At 45.6% G+C, this 14530-nt stretch overlaps 1 pseudogene; it reads right to left on the minus strand.

Moving 5' to 3' along the window:
• Positions 1-1024: 1024 nt before the first annotated feature.
• LOC136466759 (putative multidrug resistance protein) lies at positions 1025-11723 on the minus strand (annotated as a pseudogene).
• Positions 11724-14530: the final 2807 nt, after the last annotated feature.

Below are 14530 nucleotides of genomic sequence, written 5' to 3' on the forward strand. Positions count from 1 at the left end.
ACAAACACGAGCTGGTCCTACGTGATCAAACTGAAGAAGCAATCCTGTTGATAGTCAAGAACAAGGTCCCAAGGACGAGCTGGTCCTCTTGGATCACCTTATGATCTATTCAATACAACTGTCACTAAACCATGATCTTTGATTTGGACGTACAACGCCGAAGTACCAAATCGATATGAACATCTTCTCCTGGAAGTTGACACTGTGGTACACATCCTCTGTAATATCAAGCTATGTTTGACTCTTCTAAATTGTCTATTGCCTTCCTGCTAATCACTTAGCCTTCGTACTGTTTGTGTCTACAATCGCAAATCAGATAACAGTGGGCTTCGTTCATTTTCTCACATTTTTCCCTATATCGATCTTTGTACATAAAGACCACAGAAATCGACTTTGATTATGAATGGTACTGTTCCGATAGCATGCTGCTATTTATTCTGTTTACTAATCATAGTGAAATGCTACATGATTTTCATGTCTCCACCTTTTTGTCCCATACAAATTCGAGTTAAGAGACTCCCAACCTTGCTTACTGAATCGGTTTCATATTCATAGATGTGAGTCTATTGTGCAGAGGATGGTCAGGATGAATGAATTAATAGATGTGAGTCTACTGCCCTCAAATGTAAGAGATATATGATTACCCAAGGAATCAGAGGACTTCATGGTCGATGAGGATGACTATATGTTGCTCCAGCATAATAAAATCACTGGCATCAGTCGCCCAACACCTATATGTTATTTTAGTCATAGTTTGTTGTCCTATTCCAATTTTCTTGGGCCTGTTTAAGAAGACTGCTCCTGTTATCTTCTTGCAGGGGTTATATATGACTGTTTTCACTCCCAATAATGTGTACTATTTCTTATATGTTAGATTTTTTTCTTGAGTTGTTACATTAGTTGAATGGTAAAATAGGTTGATTTACCATTTTCTCAGGTAGAGATATATCTGGAAAAAGTTAAGTCAGTATTTGGTACAGAATTTCTCATGCTTCTTCTCTCAAAATGTTTATTGGAGTGCTACTATGGAAAAAATCAACTTTTATGTGTTCATATCTCAGAGAATTTATCTTTTGCACGTCACAAATAATAGATGCATATATGTTCTACAGGGAACAAAACCAATAATGCCACCTCGCTCTGCCTAGCCCGCGGCGATTGCCGTGGGGGTTCCTGCTAGTTTTAATGGTTTGCCGAAGCATTCTTGATTATTTGTTAATACAAAGTGGAAAATCAATAGTGCTGCAAATCTGGAGCTAATGTGTTTTCATGCAAATTGTTGCCTCCTTGCTGCATATTAACCAATCCAAAATATGTTCCAGCAGGACCCTTGGCCATGAGGGATGCATGTGTGCCTGTCTCCAGAGCAACTCCTTTATCAAGCACAATAATTAGGTCGCAGTTCTGAATAGTGCTCAACCTGTGTGCCACCACTACACTTGTCCTTCCGACCAACATTTGGTCCAATGCCTCTTGGACCACCTTCTCAGACTGGTTGTCCAATGCACTAGTAGCTTCATCTAATAGCAAGATAGCAGGGTTCTTCAATATTGCACGGGCGATTGCAATGCGCTGCTTCTGTCCTCCTGACAGTTGAACACCTTGCTCACCACACCTTGTCTCATATCCATCCTTGAGGTTGCTAATGAAGCCATGTGCATTTGCTGACCTTGCCGCATTCTCAATTTCTTCTTCACTAGCCGCTTCTGTGCCGTACACAATGTTCTCCCTAATGGTACCTGCAAATAGTGTTGGCTCTTGGCTGACCAGTCCAATATGTTGTCGCAAGGCACGAAGATTGTATGTTTTGATGTCTTTAAGGTCAATCTCTACCACCCCGCTAGTTGGGTCATAGAACCTCTCTATAAGTCCAATGATAGTTGACTTTCCAGAACCACTTTGCCCAACAAGTGCCGTTGACTTGCCTGGTTGGATGCTCAAGGAGAATCCTTTGAAAATGATCACATCCGGTCTTGATGGATATGCAAAATCAACTCCTCTAATGTGCACCTCACCTTTGAGCTTCTCTGGTTTATATCCCTCAGGGCTGTCAGGATCCATTTTTGTTTCTCGATGAAGAATGGCAAACACTGAAGCAACTGCATCAGCACCCTTAGCAAGATCTGTTGTAACACTACCTGCTTCTGCAATCACACGTCCTGTGGTTAATAGAATCAAGAAGGTTTGGAAGAAGGCCTTTGCTGTAATATGGTGCCCAGCCATGAGCATGCCACTATACCACAAGGTGAGTGCCCACGTGCATTTCAAAAGGCCCATGGAGGTGCCAAGAATGATACCTGCAAACCAGGACTGTCGGATGCTTTCCTTGCGTGGACCATCTTGTGCTTGGTCAAAGAGGCACAAGACATGGTTCTGGGATGAGAAAGCAGTTATGGTCCGAAGATTAGAGACAGCCTCAGCAGCTAGCTTACTACATTTATCTTGTGCGTGTATTGATTTCTTGGACATACTCTTCAGTAAAACACGGCGGGCATAAAAGCAAACAATGATAATGGGTTGTAATGCTATCATGACGAGGGCCATACGCCAAGCTATAACCAGACCCATGATGTAGGCAGTTACAGCTGCAGAAACTGTCTGGATGACTAGAGACATTCGATCACCCAGGAGTGACCTCACCTACAATACAAATATTATATCTGGTCAGTAATATCGTTTTCTAAATATTTACAAGCTTTATTTGTACTTACAATGTTGGAGTCTCTAGTAAGTTGTGAGCATATGGAACCACTAGAATTCTTATCATGGTCAAACCACCCAATCTCGAAAGTGAGAAATTTTGCAAGCATTTGTTCTCTGACCCTCTTGTTAGGAATTCCCCCATGACAGCAAAGTTATAATGTTGCCCAATACTAGTTAAGAATGAAAGAACTGTAAGGCTGATGGAAATAAGTGCAAAAGTCCTTGTTTTCTCCTTGACCTCTTCATGATTTGTTGAGAAGTAGACAAATATCATGCTTCCAATGGAATATGCAAATATTGGTTGTATGCCTCCAAACACAATTGCACCGAAGCTTCCTATCAACGCCTGCTTCCACTCTGGTGCATTAAGCATAAGTATTGTCATGAAGGATGGAACAGGAAGGTTTGAATTATCTTTGTTATCATCATGTTCTGTATCACAAATTGACCATGTTGAGATTGTCCTACTAGCTGTAGAGAAATCTCTGCTCATACTTTGGCTTGCAATTCCGCCGACCTTGTTGGTGTCTGTTAAATCTCTGGTCTGCTGAAGGTGGACAAGAGATGAATAGAGGCCATTCTCATTGGTAATGAGATCATCATGTGATCCCATCTCCTTAACCTCACCATTCTGCATGACAACAATTATATCGACATTTCGGACAGTGGAGAGACGATGTGCGACAACAATAGTAGTTTGTCCCATGGAGGCTAACTCAAGCGCCTCATGCACAACACGTTCTGAATTCGTGTCTAGTGCACTAGTGGCTTCATCAAGAAGAAGGATCTTAGGTGATTTTAGGATTGCTCTGGCAATAACAATCCTTTGCTTCTGTCCTCCAGATATTTGGATACCACGCTCACCCACCTGTTTTTTATCTATATATGGTTAGTATCCAGGTAAGAACAACAACTTATATTCCACATAACAAGTCCAGTTCAAAGGTCTTTGATTTGTATAGATATCAACAAATTAGAATGAACTTTGTTTCATGAAAATCTAACACTTTTATCCATTTGTAGTTTTTTGAAACAAAAACGATAGCCCAGACTGTTGTGGCAAGAGTATAGAGGAATAGTGGAACTTTAATTTCTTCAGCAAAGTTGATATGTATGTTTGTTGCAAGTTAATCTTGTATGTATGTTTGCTGCAAGTTAATCTTGTCAGCGAACTTTTGTTTGTATATATGCTCTCTTAATATCATTTCAAAAACTTCTGTTACAGTTGCTATGTACATGCATGATTGATGGCTGTTAAAAAAATGATCAGCACATACCTTGGCTAGAAGAATTTATCTAAACCTTTTGTGTTATGCATATGCAAATTTGACATGTTTGATCATTTTTCCATTGACATATTGTTTGGTCACCACTGCCATTACTTAAAACTAATTTAGAAATATCATTTTACCCTTCTTTATAACCTACACAGGGCATTAATAATGTACCCCAAGTGCCACTACATAAAAGTTAATCTAAAATTGGTTATTACATATTTCTCAATTACCTACAAATTCAATTAAATAAGAAATACTAAGCCAACTATCTTCATTGCATCTAATGCATTAAGAGTTTGAAGTTGACCTAAAAAGATTTATTGTAGCCATTCAAAATATTTTTTATGTCAAATACACTAGAAAATAAAACATAGTTCAATATAACAGTTTAAAAGATAAAACATAGAAAAAACAATTTCTTGAGGATGGCCAATTGATGGAATCTTTGCCTCGGAATAAAAGGTGATTCAAAGTTAAAATTCAAATTATCTTTTGATGTCAAATGCAACTGAAAAAGGACATTATTTCAAAGGCCAATATATTCAAATAAGCATAGAAAAAAATCACAAAATAACATTCCACAAGAGATAATGGCCAATCTATTCATACATAGAAAAAATATAAATCATCTTAACAAAAACAGGCAACATAACTTATTCTCCTGATGGGTAGTTATCAGTTTGATGCAATCTACAATAACGAAGAGTGATGATTCACTTTTAGCCGAGACCACATCTAAAGTGGATGGCTAACAAGATGCAATAGAACGGATAAGCAAATAAATCTATATCATTACTAGCAGTCCATGTAGACAAGTGGTCACTACTTATACTAGGCTTACGCACTCCATATCAAGAATAAAGTAGAATGTAGAGTGGAGGTCGTTCATAGTGGAGTAATGACTATTTCTAGCAATATGTAACACCCTCGGTGTTACCACTTAAACAACTTGCTAAACTATGTTATGATCATCATGTTTTTTGTGATAATGTATGTGAGAAGGTGTAAAAATAAATTTCTTGGCATGAAAAATGATTAACACAAATGATACATAAAAATGATTCAATAGTCATCACTTAAGGTTGAAAATCAATTTTTATTAAGTAAAAATACTATAGAACTATGTATGTGACACTTAAATAAAGTTTGAAGTACAAACTTTAGTAGATGACAATGAAATACTTGCTGTAGAAAAATAATGTTACTAGCTTGTATTTCTAATAGTCTAGAAACGGAACTTGAAAACAAATCCAGCTCAAAAACTTAGAAATTTTAAGTCTACCAACAGCTAGACATTGCTATGTTTAGCAATTTATTATGAGAGATTGCGTTAAAGGGTGGTGTAGTGTTATAGATCGATTTGATAGTCTCATATACCATCTTGAGCATGGTGAAGCTGGTTTAGCTCCTGGAGCGATCGTTTGGTCGTGTTGAGCGCTTTAAAATTCATGCACATCACATGTCTCGGGATGGTGGCGCTGTGTGCGCGGTCACCGCGCAGCCACCCCACGCCGCGCCGATGACCGCGCGGCCACCCCAGCGCCGCGCCCATGACCGCGTCCCGCATGGTCACCCCGTACTGTCCGCACTTGGCTGGTCGTGTCACCTGGGCTTGGCCGAGGCCGACCGCAGCGAGCTGCTGGCCCCGCACCCTGTTGCCCAGCCTCACGCTGATGCCGTTGGTGCCGCCGCGGCCGCGCTGCGTTGCCGTCGCATCCGTCCACTGCTACCTCGCGTCGCGACACTGTCGCTGCCGTCGCATCATCGTCACGTCAGCTCCTGTCCGCTGCATCTCTACGTTGTTGCTGGTCCTGTGTGTGTCGCCTCTGCCGCGCGCACGTGGTCGAGGCGACGTTGCCATGTCAATTAAGACACTGCGGTCGCGCGGGCCACGTCGGTCGGGCGCGCGCGCCTATCGGCTAGCGCCAGTGCGTGGGTCTTCTGATCTCGCCGCTCGTGTCCCGCCAAGGCGAGGACGAGCCGAGCCCACCTATCGCGCCCTGTCTCTCTCTTTCTTCCTTTGCTTTCTGCCGCCGTCGAGTCGCGGTTACGGTGAGTCAGAGATGGAGCACCTCTCATCAATTCCTCGTGCCCGCGTCTCCGCCTTTACGTCCTCTTGCCGACCGCCCCACCCCGCCTTGATTACGGCCAAGGCCGAGCTCCAATTTTGGAGCTTTGCTCCCACCGCCGCGCCATTAAGGCCCAGCCCACCTCATCGTGGCCAGCTCCAACCTCATCATCTCACGTTGAATTGACCACACCACTACCCTCGCCTAGACCCCCCTCTTCGTCGTGCACACTCTAGTCGCAGACCTAGTGCTGCCTCCACACCGATGTCATGGGTGTATTGTTGTGGCTCGTCGTCGAGCTCGCTGCGCGCACGCGGCCAGACTTGCTCGGGGCGTCTCTAGCCAGGACACCGCCACGGGTAGGATCATGGTGCGTCACTAATACTTATCTGTCACCTCTATTATCTGTTGTATGTTGTGGCTCATCGAAACACGGTTGTCGCCGCCGGGGAGAGCCCGCTCTGCTTCACCGCCGTTCGTGCAACCACCGCCCATCGTCGCGCGTTGGCCCATAGGTGAGCATCGGTCACCTAGCTAGGTCTGCAAGGGTCTCGGGTGGCCGACGTACCGCCTAGTGCCACCGCCCGCCGCGCCAGGCGAGCGTGAGGCGTCTTGTGGACCTCTCCGGTGCGAAGGTAAAAAGATACGAGGGCTCCGTTGCAAAGTCGCTTGTCTATAGAAACAGTACGTGTAATGTTTGCGCTATTGTCTGATAACGCGAGGGCGTTTTTACAAGAGTGCCAGCGCGCGCGGGCTCCCCGCCATGGGCCGCCTCCACGCGTGGGCCGTGTTGGGCCGAAATTGGTTTATCTTTTTCATGAAAAATAGAAATAGCTTTTTATTTTAATTCTAAGCTGAACTTTGGTAATTAATATAAAATAATATAGATATCAAAAAATTATGAAACAAATTTTGTTAGGTTCCTAAAATTGTGCTCTATCTATTAGTGTATTTAGTTCATATATGTGCTTGTTGACACAAGGAGCTATCAAATTATTTGAGAGTGCTCAATATTATTAAATTAATTATTGTATGAATTTTTGTGGTAGATTGGTGATAGCAAAAACCCTAAAATTTTTATAGTAGCTTCATTGTATTATTATGTGCTCACTGTAATTTTTGTAGCCCTAAAATAGACTATTTAATATGGTAGCTAAATGCCCATTAAGGCTAAATGAATAATACATGATGTTGGTTTATAAAAAAAATTAAGCACTTATAGGGTGAGCTTGGAATCTATTTGGTAGAGATAATGATTAGCTTAGTATCTTAGTCATTAGAGCTAGCTTAGTAGCTTAGCATGTGTATTCTTATTTTAAGAGTTGTTGTTGCCAAAATACTAAGTGTTGTATCATCATTGCATGCATGTAGAGAACGAGTTGGTGGAGTTCGTAACCGTCGGAGAGCAGGAGTACGAGGAGGTGATCGAGGAGTACGAGGGGGAGGTCCTTGTGCAGGAGGAGGTCCCGGAGCCTTCACTGACTAACTTAGCTGACACTCCGCCAGCCTATGGCAAGCCCCGGTGCATATCCCTTATTTTGAATAATCACTAGATATATATATGCGATGTGCATTTACGTTACAGGATTTATATTAAACTACATGCATAGATAACCTACCTATGAGTCCTACTAGCATAGGTCGAGTAGCTGCTATGCTTGGACTATCGGTAGTGTGAGTAACCTGTCGTTACTTATAATAGGCGATTATTATTATTACTCTCATGATAAAATGATGAAAGAAAATGGATACCGAGAAGGGATATGGTATGAGTATTGGTGGGTGTAATAGGTTGTGTTCCACGGCCAATGGGGCATAGCTTGGTTATACTGTTTTTTCTGTCCATGTCGGTTAAGGACCGTCCGTTGCTGTGGATTCTAGTTAGGTCACAGACTTATTATCCTGAGCACATACTTGCTTATGGGAGCGTTGCTCTCTTATCGTGGGTTCCGGCTCTTTTCGGACCGACTGATTGGAGATAGGGATGGTGGAGGTCTAAGCACCACACTGAGTCCGGGACTTAGGAGTGGGGGCTTGGAGTCCAAGTTTGGACGAGGACGTGGACCCCTTGACAGGAGAGTGATGGGTTGGTCTTGCTTGTGTCTGGGGTACAAGCGGGACGTGTGTTTCGGGGTACCCAGATGTGATACATTGGTTTGTGAATCGCCGTGTGATACGGTACAACTTGTCTATGATCTAGCACCGTAGTAATAACTAGAAGATGAAAGATGGTGAAATAGATCTGATTGCTCAACTCTTGCTTGAAAGTAGAACATGTGCTTACATAGAATGGTTAGCTAATGAACTAATCATGACTGCTAATAAAATACATACATAAGGATTCACTACTAGTATTGCTTTTCGCAAAAAGAAAACCCAGCAAACCATAAAGCTTATCATATCCTTTGGAGTCGAGAAATTATTTCCACTAGTCGTGTCAGTCTTGCGAGTACATTATGTACTCAGGGTTGGTTTATTTACCTCTGTTGCAGGTGCAGCTTGAGGAGTGACTGTTGTGTGGAGGATTCTTCTGGTGGATACAGATGGATCCTTGTATTTTATCGCTAGATGTTTATTTCAATTTCGCTGTTTAAATTTCGCACTCTAAACTTGGTTTTGTAATAATGTATTTTCCGAGAACTCTTGTTATATGAAATTGACTAAGTATTATAAACCCGTTCTCATTATTGGATCCTGGGTGAAAAACGTGGATTGTTCGAGTTCTTTCTTGAGGTGTGCTCGACGGAACCATCCGATGTAGCTAATTTTCGGGGTGCTTAGTGTCTAGTGGAAGACGAGCGCCTCCAAAAACGTGTTATTTCGGGTGGTTCTACCACACAATAATAGACACAAGTTAAGGGCTGGTTTGGTAGAGATTTGGCTCTAGCCAAAAATACCTCCAACAGTAGCTTCTTTGATACAACTCTTTTTGACAAAAACAACTTCTTGTGGTTGTTAACCATGTCTATAACAACCTTCTATCTTCTCTATTCGTTTTGTTCTACTTTTTTCCTTACTTATTTCTCTTCTATCTCCACCTTATTCATGCCGGCCTCCTTCCCTCCCCGCATTAGCCCGAGGGGCCTTCCTACACCGGTCTTTGTCCCTCCCTACTCCGGCCTCCACGCCCCTCGCTCGCAATTGCCCAACCGCCCCTCCCGGCGCCCTCGAGCAAATCTAGTCACCGCTATGCACAGGGCCCACAACATTGAGAGGGAGCTGGCAAAGCTTCTTTTTTTCCCGCTCCTCTCACATGCAGCTCCAACCACGGAACTTCTCTACGAAAGCTATTTTAAATTTAATCTAGCGTTTTGTTGGGGAGCCAGTGAAGTTATTTGTGAAGCTGACGGAGAAGCTCCACCAAAAAGGAAGACATTGATTTGAGTGCAAGATATAACGAGAGGGTGCATATGATCCCTATAGATAGTAGTTATCTACTAATAATTATCTCTTTTAGATCAAAACATGTATAGATAATAGATTAGCTAATTGTTAGCTAGACCTTTAGGTAACAACTATCCATTAGCTAGACCAAATAAGATAATGAGTTATTAGCCGGCTAACTTTTATCTAATATTGAAACCAAACCGGGCCTAAGCCACCGTTATGCTAGTTACATTTTCAGCCATATGACTGTTTTCAGAAAGTGCTAGTGCAAGGAGAAGATGCTACGTACCTGCGTGTCGTAGCCCTGCGGCAACTGCGAGATGAAGCTGTGGGCGTCCGCCGCCATCGCCGCAGCTATGATCTCCTCCTCCGTGGCGTCCTCCTTGCCTAACAGTATGTTCTCCCTGATCGACGTCGCGAACAGCGCCGGCTCCTGGCTGACAAGCCCCATCTGCGCGCGCAGCCACTTGAGCCGCAGCCGCCGGATGTCCACGCCGTCCAGAGTCACCTCCCCAGCCGACGGGTCGTAGAAGCGCTCCAGCAGCGCGATCACCGTCGACTTGCCTGACCCGCTGGCGCCCACCAGCGCCACCGACCGCCCGGCCGGCACGTGCAGGCTAAAGTTGACGAAGATGGGGTTCTTGGGCCGCGACGGGTAGCAGAACTCCACGTTCCTGAACTCCACCTCGCCGGTGACGTTGTCCAGCACGTCGCCGGCGCCACTCTCGGAGTCTATCTTGGGCACTCGCCTGATCAGCTCCGTTATCCTCTCCGCCGTTGCGCTTGCCTCCGAGAAGTACTTGATGTTCGACAGCGCCGACCCCAGCGCTCTGCACGGTTCAATTCGTTCGTTAATGGTGTTTTATCCAACAGAATTTACGGTGAATCACGCACAGACGCAGTTGCAGTTAATTAGCTAGTACTTCTCAATCCGTTTCAAATTACAATTTTTAATTCATTACTTTTACTACGTATTTAAATATACACTATGTTTAAATACATAATAAAAACAATATATCTAGAAAAACTAAAACGTCTTATAATTTAGAAATAAGGGAGTAGTACTGTTACATACACGCCTCCGTGTACAATGACGAGGGCGACGATGTAGACGGTGCCGCCCCTGTAGCCGTGGTGCATGACAAGCCGGCTGCCGTACCAAATGTTGAAGGCGAAGATGGCGTAGGTGATTCCATTGCTGCCGACGGCGACGCCCTTGGCAAGCCCCTGCTTGAGCCCGAGCCGTACCAGCTCCTCCAGCGCGGCCGAAAACCGCGCCGTGGTGCTCCTCTCCGCGACGAACGAGTACACAGTGCGCACCGACGAGATCGCCTGCTCGGCGATGGCGCCCGGGCGCCTGTACTGCTCCCTGATCTTGCGCGCCAGGCCGATCTGGACTCGGCTGTAGAGCAAGCCGGGGATGACGAGCAGCAGCACGGACGGCAGCGCCACCAGCGTGAGCCGCCACTGCAGCGCGAACCCGACGGCGTAGCTGGCCACGAACGTGGTGACGCTCACCGCGAAGTTGGGCAGCTTCTCGCTCAGCACATCCTGCACCACGAGGCTGTCGTTGGAGACGCTGGTGATCACCTCCGACGACGTGGAGCCGGTCTTGAGGTCGAAGTACTCCACGTCCTGCCGGAGCACCGCCCGGAGGTAACGCAGCCGTATCCGCGACGCCTGCCGCTCCGCCGTCCGCGTCCAGCAGTACCCCTCTGCTCGAACGAGGAAAAAAGAAATCCACGGTGGTGTCAGAGAGGCGCCGGCCGGGGCATTGGCATGCAGTGTGCTCTCACCTAGGAACGCCATGACAAAGCATGCGGCAGCCAGGACGAGGGTATTCCTCACGTTCTGATACAAGACCCGGTGGACGCGTCAGTGTTGTTGTTCATGTAACATTTGCGTACGTACGTAGACCTGATGCATATGTAGATCATCAGGTTCGTCAAGTTAGAGATGGAATCTACGGTGTACCTGATTCATCTTGGAGCTGAACTGCTGGAGGTGATCAGGGCCGCTGCCTGCATCGTTGTAGACGTGGCTCATGATGGTTAGCATTACCGGCGTCGACATACCGTCGCCGATGGCGCCCACCAGGCCCAGCGCCATCAGCGCCACGTCCACCGCGTCTGCGTGCATGAACAACAACGCAAATGACCTCAGAACCGGCGCTGCCTTCGCCATCTCCGGCGAACCCTCCTTGCTCATACTATGTCCGGCCGGCGAGGTAGTTGGGCATGCCGCACATGGCAGTTAAGTATCTCTTTGTTATATATTGCAAATGTGGTCTAGGCCTCTACAGAAGACAACTGAAAATGTAGGATTGCTTTTAGATCCCTGCACAAGGATTAAAAAACACAGTAGCCGAAATGATCTTATTCTTCTCCATTTCTACTACACTAAGGAACACATTCGTTTTGTGAGAGTGAGAGCATTATTAAGGGAGGGCAATGGAGAAATAAAATAAAATAAAAGCTAAAATTACTAGGATAATTATTCCTATTTTCTAGAGTAACCATCTCCATACAGAGCAAAAAGCCACCTCCTAGTTCATTTTGATGGAGCATACAAACATGTGCTCAACAAATCACATTTCTCAACATCCTCATGGAATTGGTAGATAATTACCCACCATTACCACTTGGATACACGTCTTGAAATCTTAATCTATATCTATACCTATATAATCTAATAAAGCTAGTACTCACTAGACGTTTTATCCCTTCATACAAGGTGTCTACATCATTCCCCAATAAGTATCCCACTAACTTATTATCCTTTCATACAAGATATTCATGTCATCTCTTATTGATTACAAAAATTGTCTACATCATCTCTACTATGTACAATACTTTTAATCTTTAATCTATCAACGTATAAGTCATCTTGATGAATATCTAACATCAGGGTTATGTCAACCCCTTCATTAGCACTAAAAAGTGTAATTAACCTCCTAACCTATTGTCTTAATCGGTCAGGGGTTCAGTGGCTACACCCAGCAGGTGCGCTTGCGAGCCCTCACACCAACCAAAGCCCACGAGTCCTGAGCCTTCCTCGCCCAAGGCCTCTGCCCGAGCGAAGTTAGCTCGAGAATGGGACTAAAGCCCAAGACAGCCTAGGCCCTCATCGCCCGAGGGTCTTGCCCGACTGAACGGGACTCAGCGGGTTGGCCCAGCTGGTAGATGCCCGTCTGACACCTGAACAGGGACACGGTGTAGCTATCTCTATCATGTCGTTGTTCTTCCCACCTTAGCGTGGAGTTGCCTGCGTATTTTGGTGAGGAGTCACACTCGGGGCATGACGCAACACGACAAGTGGCGCACCAGACCCATGCATCAGCCCTCCAAGCCTCTCCTCCCTTGGCGTGCAAAGGACACTAGAGGGTGGGTGAACAAGGGACGGGCAGAATGACGAGCTCCTCGTCTGCCAAGACCTGCCACCGCCATCAGCAAAAGCTGCCACCAATAGTTTCTACAATGTCGTCCACGACCATACCTAGAGTCGAAGAAGCCTTAGCCTTTCCTTGGATACCAAGGAAACTAGAAAAAAAACCCAAAGTTTGTATGCCCCTTGTCTTTCGGAGATATAAGGGCGGGCAAGGGAACTTTTAGAGGGGGTTGACCTCATTCCGAAACCCTAGATCAGAACTAGCCATACGGTCTCCTTCTCTCTCTTGTTGTAAGAAGTCATTTTGAGCATTCTAATACGAAGAATTATCTAATGGACATAGGGCTTTGAAGCTCGAACTGGGATAAACCTTATCGTGTCTTGAGTGTTAACCACCAAACTCCCACACATCAACTACTAATCACTAGCCATTATTTAAAACCTTACCACGTTATAGAAAACATGGAAATTCTTAACCAACTTTGCACAAAAACAACTATTACTAAATACCATGTTTATAGCTTCTGGAGGAGGCTATTGCTAAATGCCTTACCCCATTATTTAAAACCATATCTGTTCCAGTTTTTAGATAATATCTCATCTCTATCATTATAACAATACACACAATAATTGTCGGGTTCATAAACCCGGGGTGCCTCACGGACCGGCTTCCCAATAAAGGCTCGGTCTAGCGGACAACGTTGTAAACAACGAGCAACTCATGGGTCGGCCCAAGTACCTAAACGGCAGGCCAAAAGGGCGATCCAATCGCCGACCAGATGGCCTAGCCGAGGAGGAGCGGTGCCCGCTTTCTGACTCTGACCCGCCTCTCCGACCACTCGCTTCGTTCTTCAGCCCGCCTCCGAACGGACTCTCCGACCGGAAGGCCTGGCCGAACACCGCTTCTAACTCTGACCCGCGTCTCTGACCGGGGATGCACCAAACCCCTGCTCACTGCTCTTCTCCAAACTAGCGTAATCAGAGCCGACTAGGACCAACCGACCAGGGACGCCCGCTCGGTGAGGACCAGGAAACAGACAGAGAAAGTAAGGCAGGGTGCACAAGTCAAACCACAATACCAGGGGCCATACCCTGTACACCTGCCAGGTAGTACCCTACGACCCTCCTAGCACGATAGGACTCAAGCAGTGTTGTAGGCGCCAACGTTTTCCCCTACAATGTTGTGGGCGCCATTAATTCCTGTACCAGACAAATACGGTAAGGCTCCCCCACATGCCTCTGGGCATCGACAGTGTTGTGGGCACTGACATTTACCGTACAAAGCGAACATGGTAAAACCCCCTGCATGCCTCCAGGTATCAATAGTGTGGCAGGGCACCGACATCTGCCATATCTGAAGAAGACAACACAACCTCCCACGTGCATCTGACATTCAACAGTATTATGGGCGCCTACCATCATCATGTACCCGCCGACGTGGGTAACAAGACTTAGTAGCATACGCGCTCTCTCCCTCTCACCTGTAAGGCCATCCCCTTCATCTATAAAAGAGGGTGTGCTCTCTCCAACAAGGTAGATTCATTCAGATCGATCAAGTTCACTTAGCACATAGCGGAGCTCCCGTCACTCTCGGCCCCTCTGACCAGAGTTCGACCGGACCTCTTGTACACCCCATCTTCTCCTTCTCGTTTGTAAACCCACTACAAACTTCGAGCACCTAGGCTCAGGAATAAAGTCACCGACCAA

Source organism: Miscanthus floridulus, chromosome 7 (genome assembly GCF_019320115.1).
Source record: "Miscanthus floridulus cultivar M001 chromosome 7, ASM1932011v1, whole genome shotgun sequence".
NCBI classification, from domain to species: domain Eukaryota; kingdom Viridiplantae; phylum Streptophyta; class Magnoliopsida; order Poales; family Poaceae; genus Miscanthus; species Miscanthus floridulus.